The following is a 10,399-nucleotide window of genomic DNA, read 5'->3' on the forward strand; positions in this document are numbered from 1 at the left end:
ATTAGGGATGATAGACTACTCATATCAATAAGGAATTCCTTCTTTTCCGGGAGCCCATTCGGACAGAACTCCAAAGTTAAGCGTGCTTAGCTTGGAGTAGTGTCAGGATGGGTGACCGACTGGGAAGTTTCTCCCGGGTGCGCATGAGTGAGGACAAAGTGCGCAGAAAAGACTAGTATTGATCTATGGGGCCAGTCTAGATCCCGCCAGGAGTAACGACCACCGGCGGGTGTGTCCGGGGCGTTACAAGTTGGTATCAGAGCCGACCCTCGCGGTTACACGGATGGTTGCGGACAGGTGCGTGGTCATGTTGTTCATGACGTTTGTGACCCGTCGTGGCACCCGGCATGGCACATGTACCGGACTGGAAGCACAGACGTTTGTGCCAAGAGGGAACGTTCCTGTGGCCCGACGAGAACGTCGGTTCCTCTGAGTGGGGGTGTATGTGATGGCCTGGATTATTAGGGATGATAGACTACTCATATCAATAAGGAATTCCTTCTTTTCCGGGAGCCCATTCGGACAGAACTCCAAAGTTAAGCGTGCTTAGCTTGGAGTAGTGTCAGGATGGGTGACCGATCGGGAAGTTTCTCCCGGATGCGCACGAGTGAGGACAAAGTGTGCAGAAAAGACTAGTATTGATCTATGGGGCCAGTCTAGATCCCGCCAGGAGTAACGACCACCGGCGGGTGTGTCCGGGGCGTTACAGGTGGGGTGGGCTGGCGGGCTGCAGCTCGGCTTATAAGAGGTCGGCCGGGCTAGAGTCCTAGTCGGTTACGGCCCGACTAGGTCGGTTGACTTTTTTTAAAAATAATTCCGCTTGTAAAACAAAGAAAAGCAATACTAAACGGACTCCAAAAATCCTGAAATAAATTTTCCCCATCCTCTAAAAATCTAACGGACAAGGTGAACATTTATTTGGTCCTCTAATGCAATTTTGAAAAACGCATATTTTCCTAATCCAAATAAAATAGCGGCAAAACTCCGAATAAAATCATATTTGATTTAATATTAAATCTCCAATATTTCTTTATTTAGGGGAAGTCATTTTATCCCCTCTCTTTTTAGTTTCATAAAAGAAATATTCGAAAAGAGAATAATTAAAATCAAACATTCCTCATTTTCAAAATTTGGGAAAAACTCAAATATGAAAATAATGAAATCCCCAACTCTCTGTGGGTCCTTGAGTTGCGTAGAATTTCTAGGATCAAACCAAAATGCAATAAAATATGATATGCAATGATGATCTAATGCATACATTTCAAATTGGAAATTTGGGATGTTACAAACCTACCCCCTTAAGATGAATCTCACCCTCGAGATTCGGGTTGGCTAGAAAATAGGTGAGGGTGATCCTTCCGTAGGTCTTCCTCTCGTTCCCAGGTGGCTTCATCCTCAGTATGGTGGCTCCGCTGAACTTTACAGAACTTGATAACCTTGCTGCGTGTGACTCGGCTGGCAAAATCAAGAATCTTGTCCGGTTTCTCCTCGTAGGTCAAGTCGCTATCCAACTGAATCGCTTCCAGTGGCACTGTATCTCTCAGAGGAATATCAGCCTTCTCTTCAGACTCTTTAATCAAATCTGGTCCAAACAACTGACGGCCTCCAACTTTATCCCACAATAGTGGTGTCCTGCACCTCCTTCCGTACAATGCTTCGAAAGGGGCCATCTTCAAACTGGCTTGATAGCTGTTGTTGTAAGAGAACTCTACATAAGGCAAATTGTCGTCCCAACTAGATCCATAGTCTAGCACACAAACTCTTAACATATCCTCCAAAATCTGATTGACTCTCTCAGTCTGTCCATCTGTCTGCGGATGAAAAGCTGTACTGAACTCTAGTCTGGTTCCCAAAGTCTCATGCAACTGGTTCCAAAACTTTGAGGTAAACTGGGTTCCTCTATCTGATACAATGGTCCTCGGAACTCCATGCAAACAAACAATTCTGGTCATGTAAATCTTTGCCAACTTAGCACTGGTGTATGTGGTCTTCACTGGGATGAAATGAGCTACTTTCGTCAAACGATCGACTACAACCCATATCGAGTCATAGCCTGAACGAGTTCTGGGCAATCCCGTGATAAAGTCCATGCCTAGTTTATCCCACTTCCATTCGGGTATCGACAATGGCTGTAACAATCCCGCTGGCTTCTGATGTTCTGCCTTCACTCTCTGACATACATCACAGACTGCTACATACTCCGCAATATCCTTTTTCATTCTGGTCCACCAGAAACTATCCTTCAAATCCAGATACATCTTGGTATTTCCTGGGTGAATCGAATATGGCGAATCGTGGACCTCTTGCAGAATCAACTTCCTGATCTCCGGATCATTTGGCACATATACGCGGTCTTCAAACCATATGGTATCGTGCTCATCCTCACGAAATCCTTTAGCTTTTCCTTTGCTCATCCTCTCTTTTATCTCAGCAATCTCCTTGTCCGTCTTCTGAGATTCTCTGATCTTATCCATCAAAGTAGAATGAATCTCCAATGTTGTTACATAACCCCTCGGAACTATTTCCAAGCATGGCTCACGAAGATCCTCTGCTAACTCCTTGGGTAACTCTCCGGTCATGAGTGTATTGACATGACTCTCGCGGCTCAACACATCGGCTAGTACGTTAGCCTTTCCGGGATGATAATGTAACTTCATATCATAATCCTTGATGAGCTCCAACCATCTCCTTTGCCTGAGATTCAACTCCTTCTGCGTGAAGATATACTTCAAACTCTTGTGATCCGTGTACACCTCACAATGATTTCCGATGAGAAAATGTCTCCATGTCTTCAACGCATGCACTACGGCTGCTAACTCCAAATCATGGGTAGAATAATTTAACTCATGGGCTTTAAGCTGTCATGAGGCATAAGATACAACTCTTCCTTCCTGCATAAGCACTGCTCCAAGTTCTTGACGAGAAGCGTTGCAATACACCTGGTAATCCTTGCATTGATCTCGAAGAATCAACACTGGAGCTGTAACCAAGCGTTTCTTCAACTCCTGAAAACTGGCCTCACATTTCTCAGTCCATTTGAACTTAGTGTCCTTCTTCAACATCTCTATCATGGGCTTTGCAATCTTCGAGAAATTCACAATGAACCTCCGGTAGTATCCTGCGAGTCCAAGAAAACTCCAGATCTCTCCAACTGACGCGGGTGCTTCCCAATTTGCCACAGTGATGACCTTGGTAGGGTCTACGGCTATTCCTTTTCCGCATATAACATGTCCTAGGAATCCAACTTCCTTCAACCAAAACTCACACTTGCTGAACTTGGCGTATAGCTGATGTTCTCTAAGCTTCCCAAGTACCAAACGCAAATGCTCCTTATGCTCCTCTTCATTCTTCGAATAAACCAAAATATCATCAATGAACACCACGACGAACTTATCCAAAAACTCCATAAACACCTTGTTCATCATGTTCATAAAATAGGGAGGTGCGTCAGTCAGACCAAATGACATAACGGTATACTCATATAGTCCGTACCTTGTGGTAAAAGCTGTCTTAGGTATATCCTGCTCTCGAATCTTCAGCTGGTGGTACCCTGATCACATATCGATCTTGGAAAATACCTTAGCTCCTTGCATTTGGTCAAACAAGTCATTGATCATTGGCAGTGGGTACTTGTTCTTGATCGTCACCTCATTCAGTCCTCGATAATCAACAACCATCCTCAACGATCCATCCTTCTTCTCCACTAGAAGTACTGGTGATCCCCAAGGTGACGAGCTTGGGCGAATATAACCTTTACACAGTAACTCCTTAATCTGTTTATTAATTTCCTCCAAATCCTTAGCGGGCATCCTATACGGTCTCTTAGATATTGGCCCTGTGCCTGGCAAAAGCTCGATCAGAAACTCAATGTCTCTATCTGGTGGCATGCCTGGCAACTCTTCTGGAAATACATCCGAGAAATCCTTCACCACTAGTACTTCCTCCTGTACAACTCCTGATAAGGAATTTACTTGAGTCCTATTCGGCACATGCCAGGATACATACTTGATCCTTCTTCCTTCTGGGGTGGTAAGCAAAATCGACTTACTGGCGCAGTCAATGTTCCCTCCATACTTCGATAACCAATCCATGCCTAATATCACATCCAGTCCTTGTGACTCCAATACTATTAGGTCTGAGGGAAACAGGTAGTTACCAATCCTTAATGGTAACCGATCACACCAAAGGTCAGACATATACTTTGCTCCTTGCGAGGTTACTAACATGGGTGTCCTAAGGGTTTGGGTTGGCAGTTTAAACTTATTCACAAATCCCCTTGATATGTATGAATGCGATGCACCAGTATCAAAAAGAACGATTGTAGTAAATGACTTAATCATAAGCTTACCTGAAAGAACATGCGGTGCCCCCATGTTTGGTTTTGGTAATTGATGACAATCTCTATGGACTAATGGTTGCCTTGAGTTATATTTGAAGGTTTTGTCCATAGGCTTTTCTTGGAGTACATGTGTTGGTTTCAAGGAGAGTTTGTGTCGACCAAGGTGTTATTCAAGGAATTATCCAAAGATTGGTCATGTGAGAGTTGAGCTTATTGCAAGCATGTCTTGAAGAAGAAGATTGTGTGATCATTCATGTCTACCTTCAAGACATCATTCAAATGAAGAGAATTGGAAAGGTTCAAGGATGATCAAGACTAAGTCAAGAGTGAATCAAGTTGATTAACTCACAAAGCGCAGAAGATGTACCGAGAGGGATCAAGTGATCCCATGGTATGGTAAGAATTGTCAATTACGCTTTGTGTACTAACCCATGGTCTTCGTGAGAGTTCTTTGTGGGGTTAGGTTGCGGTGTGCAAGTTCAAGTGGAGCATCACGAAGAGATCAAATGCTTGAAGCTTGCCGTCCTTTGTGGTGATAATGGACTTGTGAAGATGTGCGGAAGAGTGGCTCACCCATAGTGGAGTATGGGGGAGCAATCAACTAGTCTTCATCGAGTCAACACAATCAAGTAAGGTGGTCCAACTTGAGGGAGTCAATATTGTCATCATCTAGCTTAAGTGGACCATGTGCAAGGCAAAGGTTTGCCCTTGATAGGTTTTCTATTTTACCGGTCTCATGATGGTAGTTGGGAGACCGGGTTAGAGGATCGATTGCCGTACTATCAAGGGGGGCTCTCGATAAGTAGCTTGATCGTATCGTTCGTAGAGAGCTCAAACCATTGCATCCTTGCATCATCTTTCTTGGTTCTTGTTTGGTTCTCTTTGTGAGTCTTAGAGCTTATGGTCATCTTGATGACAAGCTCGAGTTCATTGAAAACGGAGTTCACTTGCATCTTCTATGATGTTTTCGATGTTGGAGGTTTTGCCGGTTCTTCTCGGTTGGAGGTTTCACTCCTCTATTTGTTGGCATACCTCCCCTGCCTCTTCTTACTATATCCAGTCGCTGTTTTGATGCTACTCGTTGTCTTGTTTCCAACAAGCTTGAGTTTGCTCAATTCGGAGCTCATATGCAGAAGTTATGGCAGTTCTGGTTTTCTTGAGAGTGGTTTTTGTCTGGTCCCAGCGGTAGTACCGCGTGCCCCAGCGGTAGTACCGCTTGGAGCTCTCAGCCGTTGTACCGCTGCTTCCGGGCAGTGGTACCGCCAACTTGCTCAGCAAAGTCTTGGGCGGTTGTTCCGGCCAGGCACCGCCCAAGTACCGGTCAGGCCTCTATTTTGATGCGGTACTTGGGCGGTGGTGGCCCGGTTGGTCCGGTCGTACCAGTACCACCGGTATCCGGAGCGGTTCTACCACTCAGGACTTAGCCGCCCGAGCGCTCAAGGCCATGCGGTTGCACCGGCCCGGTACCGCTCGACTACCGCACTCAGGGGTGACTCCCTTCTGTTCCTATGCGGTGGTTGAGCGGTGGCTGGGCGGTTGGTCCAGTTGTTCTTCTCAACCGGTGCTACCGCCTGGTCGCCCGGTTGTACCGCCTGGTAGGGTTCTGCACGTATACTGTGAGTCCCGGTTGTATCGGGACCAGAAGCGGTAGTACCGCTCGTGTGCGGGCTGAGCACATAACGGTTGGATTTTCCCCCTCCTATAAAAGGGGGTCTTCTTCCCCATTGAACCTAACCTTTTGAGCTCGTGTTCTTCCCCCATTGTTGACCTTCTTTGAGCTTGCTAACTCTCAATCCCTCCATGGATTCTTGCTAGTTTTTGAGGGAAAAGAGAGAGGAGATCTAGATCCACATTTTCACCAATCACTTTCTCCTCTATGTGAGGGGAACCCCTTGGATCTAGATCTTGGAGTTCTTGGTGTTCTCCTTCTTGTTCTTCCTCTCATTTTCCTCCCTAGCATTAGTTGCTCCGGTGGGATTTGAGAGAGAAGGACTTGGGCACTCCGTGTGCCCTTGCCATTGCATTTGGTGCATCGGTTTGAGTTCTCCACGGTGATACGTGGAAGTGAAGTTTGAGAAGCTTATTACTCTTGGGTGTTTGGGCACCCTAGAGCTTGTTCCTCTTGGGTGCCTTGGCGCCCTAGATGGTTGGTGTTGTTCGGAGCTCAATCATTGTGGTGTAAAGCTCCGGGCAAGCGTCGGGGTCTCCAATTAGGTTGTGGAGATCGCCCGAGCAATTTGACGGGTACCGGTGACCGCCCCCAAGGGTTGCCAAAGTGTACGGGTTCGGTGACCGCCCCCAAGGGTTGACATTTGTACGGGTTCGGTGACCGCCCTCAAGGGTCCCTTAGTGGAATCAAAGCATCTTGCATTGTGCGAGGGCGTGAGGAGATTACGATGGCCCTAGTGGCTTCTTGGGGAGCATTGTGCCTCCACACCACTCCAAACGGAGATTAGCATCCGCAAGGGTGTGAATTTCGGGATACATCATCGTCTCCGCGTGCCTCGGTTATCTCTTACCCGAGCTCTTTACTTATGCACTTTACTTTGTGATAGCCATATTGTTTCTTGTCATATATCTTGCTATCACATAGTTGCTTATCTTGCTTAGCATAAGTTGTTGGTGCACATAGGTGAGCCTAGTTGTTTTAGGTTTTGTGCTTGACAAATTAACCGCTAGGTTTATTCCACATTTGTTCAAGCCTAAATCGTAATTATTTTAAAACGCCTATTCACCCCCCTCTAGGCGACATCCACGATCTTTCATTACCTATTACTGCATCGGGTTGTGCTTCAATATCCTCCATGCTAATGTGGTTCACTTGTCCCCTGTTGAAAGGGTTGGACTTCTTCCCAGAGCTTCCATTTCCATTGTTTGCTTCAGAACATTCTGTGGCATAATGTCCGTTCTTCCCGCACTTGAAACAAGTAATGTGACTTAGATCCTTCTTGGCGGGCGTTGCAGGGTGGGTACAGTTTTGGCTGTTGCTTCCTCCATTACCATTTCCATTCCTGGGGCCACTATGGTTGTGCGTAATCCCTCCATTGTGGTTGTGACCTCCATGGTTATGCTGAAGGGGTCCTCACGAGTTTGGGGTAAAACGGGGTCTCTGCTGAGCTCCAGAATTATACTTCCCGTGTCCATACTTCCTCTTACGGTTGTCAATCTGCTGCTGCTTCCTTCAATCATGACAGCTCTATCTACCAACTGTTGGTAGTTATTAAAGGTTGCTATCATCAACTGCATGCTCAGCTCATCATTCAGTCCCTCCAGAAACTTCTCCTGTTTAGCTGCATTCGTAGCAACGTCACCTGGGGCATAACGTGCTAGCTTACTAAAGTCATCCATATACTGGCCAACGGTGTGTCCTTCTTGGCGTAAGTTGCGAAACTCACGCTTCTTCATGGCCATAGCTCCTGCTGATACATGGGTAGTGCGAAAAGCCTGCTGAAACTGGTCCCATATAACAGTGTCGATGGGATAGGTGACAGTGTAATTCTCCCACCATGCTGCTACGGGTCCATCAAGCTGATGTGAGGCAAAACACACTCTTTCCGCATCTGTGCATCTTGCAGTGGTCAAATCCCTTCCAATCTTGCGGAGCCAATCATCTGCAACTATCGGCTCAGTGCTACTGGAGAACACCGGCGGATTCAGCCTTAGAAAACGAGCTAAGTGATCAACAAGTGGTGGTGGTGGTGGGTTGTTGTTATTGTTGGTGTTCCCCTGATTCTGATTCTGGACTAGTATCTGCATCAATGCATTCTGCTGCTGGATCAACTGGGTGAGCTCCGGTGGGAAAGCAAATCCATTGTCGCGTCTCGGAGGCATCTGATGGGTTTAGAAAAGATGAGAAAACAGAGTAGAATGGGGTCTAGGGGGAAAACACTACCCATATGCACATGAGACAAACACAAATATATCACTTAAATCAATTCAAAAAAGGGCATACAATCGATCTAACCATCGTTACAAAAATGCTCGGACTATACTATATACATGGGGGAATTCTACTACTGATATGGTGGTCGACTAGAAATATTGATCGGTGGAAGACTCCATAATATCTGCTCTAGCTTCAGCAACAAATTCATCATCGCTATCGTCAGGGTCCGAGTCGGTGTCGTCGATGATGATGTAGTTCTCCGGGCAAGTGGAATCGTCATCTTCTCCTCCTGGTGCGGGGTCTCCCATGAATACTCCTATCTTCTTTGTCAGATCATCATTCATCTCCACTAGTATCGTCATTTCCTCCTCGCATCCATCACGTTTAGACTTGAGTTCTTCCCCCAGCTCCGTGATCCTGGCGACGAATGTGCTGGTTTAACTCCTGGATGAAAGCGACAATAGATCTATCCTTCCTGGTGCTGATCATCTCCCATTACTCATCTCGGCACCCACAAATCTGGTAGATAGTATCCTTGATATCCTTGTGGTAAACTCCTCCAATGCGTCCCATGGTGATGTGGGCTACCATGCTCTTGCCTAAACTCCAGGTGGGTGCATCAAAGGAAAACTCTATGAGCTCAGTGACTGGCATGAACGTCCTTCATGGAACTTGAACTTGGATCATCCAGCGCTGCTCTTCTGGTAAAGTGGCGTTGTAGGTCCCGATGAAGCTTGGTATTCCGATGTCCAGGTACTTAGTGACTTTCTTCAAGTGTCGTCCAAAGGGTGTCTCTTCATCCGGTTGTGCAAACTTGTTCCTTGTGTCCGCCATCCTAAAGAGTGGAAAAGGGAGAGGAGTCAGAAATGAGAAGAGAGTAGTGATCTAGGGTTTTAGCTTAGTGGTTGTGTCCTACAGTCAGCGTGTGCTCTGATACCATCTTGTAGCTATCAGACCTCAAATAGTCCGATCTCTGTGCATTAGTGTCATCCCTGGATCGGTAATGCTGACACGCACAGTACTTGAGAATTTATAACAGAGTAGCAATGACACACTTATTACATCGAATGTCTCAAAAGAGAACTTAAAACAATAAATATGGCTTAAGGCCATCTAATACGATAACAGCGGAAGGCTTGGAAGATAAAATGAGTCCATCAACTCCAACGGCATCACTGAGTGAATGACAACGACCTATAGCTCCTTACTCGTCGTCTAAAAAGTCTGCAACATGAACGTTGCAGCCCGAAACGGGTTAGCACATGGAATATGCTAGCAAAGTAACACAAGAGAATAACGAACAAAATAATTGCTATCACTACATGCATAAATGGCTGGTGGAGGCTATATGGTTAATAAGTTTTTCGAAAAGCCAAATTTTCCCTACAACAAAGGAATAAATTTATTTAACTATCATGGTAGTTGTTAAACATTGAGAAGGTTCCTCCAACTTAATCCCAATTAAACATCATCATTAAACCCAATCAAATTATATTAAGAGTGATGAGATCAATCATGATAATCCAAGAACCAGATACTCAAGATGTCCATAACCGAGGACACGGCTAACCATGCTTAGTTTATACACTTTGCAGAGGTTTGCGCACTTTTCCCCACAAGACTCGAATACATCCATGGTCGGAGATTCGAGACACAGTCTTTCTGAAGCATTAACTCTTTACTCTAGGTAGACTATACCACCTACAACCCATTACATCTTCTAGTCTACCTTTTCAAGAGCTTTACACAACTTACTCAACTATGCTAGAGCCCATAATAGCTTATGGCTGCACACAAAAGTTTCTAGCATGAATAATCTTATGATCCCTTTGAGCCTGGGTGGCAGGCCGTAGGATGATCACACGGGTCCTCCGGGATATCCTAGGACAACACTGGTTTCTCCAAGTGCCCACATGCAATCCACCCAGATGTGTATTCAAGTTGCCACCTTAAGTTGAACCATTAATATATAACTCACATCTGTCGTGAATACTCTCAAACTCAATCCACGTCTACGAGCATAGCATAGCAATATAGGCAACGTAGAAGTAATTCTCGAGGTTTGAAAATAAACAGGTGAATATGTACTACCTCAACTACTTCCCAAAACCCACAATTTAAACAAATCCTAATCATGCAAGTGTTTGAGGATTGATCTAATGCAATAAAACTGG

This window comes from Triticum dicoccoides, chromosome 5A (genome assembly GCF_002162155.2).
Source record: "Triticum dicoccoides isolate Atlit2015 ecotype Zavitan chromosome 5A, WEW_v2.0, whole genome shotgun sequence".
In the NCBI taxonomy this organism is placed as follows: domain Eukaryota; kingdom Viridiplantae; phylum Streptophyta; class Magnoliopsida; order Poales; family Poaceae; genus Triticum; species Triticum dicoccoides.